Source organism: Branchiostoma floridae, chromosome 8 (genome assembly GCF_000003815.2).
Source record: "Branchiostoma floridae strain S238N-H82 chromosome 8, Bfl_VNyyK, whole genome shotgun sequence".
Lineage (NCBI taxonomy): Eukaryota > Metazoa > Chordata > Leptocardii > Amphioxiformes > Branchiostomatidae > Branchiostoma > Branchiostoma floridae.
Genome location: NC_049986.1, coordinates 18,905,095 through 18,906,944, shown reverse-complemented (window position 1 = coordinate 18,906,944; position 1,850 = coordinate 18,905,095).

The following is a 1,850-nucleotide window of genomic DNA, read 5'->3' as shown; positions in this document are numbered from 1 at the left end:
GCCGATCAGGCTGGAGGAGTGAGCGATTTTTTTGGTCTGAGTGAGAGCGAAATTTGGTCGATGTGAGAGTGCTTTCGAAGTAGTGGAAGAATAACTTGCTTGAGTTTTCTTAACTTCCAAATGGCAATGAACAGTGTCATTTTCTTGTTTCCACTAATAAACCTTTTTAACAATGACATTCTGTTATATTATAGACATTTCCTCGACAGTCATATTATTCCGACACACAACGCTGAAATTCTCTCTCACCCACAGAACAAAAAGTTCTCTCACTCCGCGAGGCTTCCCCTACCAACCCGGCTGGAGGAGTGAGCGATTACTTTGGTCTGAGTGAGAGCGAAACTTTGTTGATGTGAGAGCGCTTTCGGAGTAGTGGAAGAATAACTTTCTTGAGTTTTCTTAACTTCTAAAGGGGAATGAACAGTGTCATTTTCTTCAGTTTCAAATAATAAACCATTTTAACAATGACATTCTGTTATATTATAGACATTTCCTCGACAATCACTTTATTCCGACACACAACGCAGAAATTCTCTCTCACCCACAGAACAAAAAGTTCTTTCACCTCGAGGGCTTTCCCCGCCGATCTGGCTGGAGGAGTGAGCGATTTATTTTGGTCTGAGTGAGAGCAAAATTTGGTCGATGTGAGAGCGCTTTCGGAGTAGTGGAAGAATAACTTGGTTCAGTTTCCTTATCTTCATAAAGGCAATGAACAGCGTCATTTTCTTCAGTTTCCAATAATAAACCTTTTCAAAAATGACATTCTGTTATATTATAGACATTTCCTCGACAATCATATCATTCCGACACACAACGCAGAATTTCTCTCTCACCCACGGAACAAAAAGTTCTCTCACCTCGGAGGCTTTCCCCGCCGATCAGGCTGTAGGAGTGAGCGATTTTTTTGGTCTGAGTGAGAGCGAAATTTGGTCGATGTGAGAGCGCTTTCGGAATAGTGCAAGAACAACTTCTTTTATTATTTCTTTACTTCAAACGCATGTTAAACACTGACATTTTGTATAGTTTGAAACGATATACATCATACACTAACAATCACTTAAACCAAAGACATTGTCTTGACGATCAGTCTTTTTCCGACACTTAACGCTAAAATTCTGTCTCACACAAAGAACAAAAAGTTCTCTCACTCCGGGAGGCTTCCCTGCCCACGCGGCTGTAGGAGTGAGCGCTTTTTTTGGGTCTGAGTGAGTGCGAACTTTTGTCGATGTGAGAGCGCTTTTGGAGAAGTGAAAGAACAACTTCTTTTAGTATTTTTTACTTAAACCTCAAAATAAACACTGACATTTTGTCTAGTTTGTAACGATATACACTATACAATAACAATCACTTATACCAAATACTAAAGATATTGTCTTGAGAATCAATCTTTCTCCGACACACAACGCTGAAATTCTCTCTCACCCACAGAACAAAATGTTCTCTCACTTCGGGAGGCTTCCTTGCCAACCCGGCTGTAGGAGTGAGCGCTTTTTGGGGTCTGAGTGAGTGCGAACTTTTGTCGATGTGAGAGCGCTTTTGGGGTAGTGAAAGAACAACTTCTTTTAGTATTTTTTACTTAAAACCCAAAATAAACACTAACATTTTATTCAGTTTGTAACGATATACACTATACAATACCAATCACTTATACCAAATATTAAAGATATTGTCTTGACAATCAATCTTTTTCCGACACACAACGCTGAAATTCTCTCTCACACACAGAACAAAAAGTTCTCTCACTCCGGGAGGCTTCCCTGCCAACGCGGCTGTAGGAGTGAGCGCTTTCCTGGGGTCTGAGTGATTGCGAACTTTTGTCGATTTGAGAGCGCTTTTGGAGAAGTGAAAGA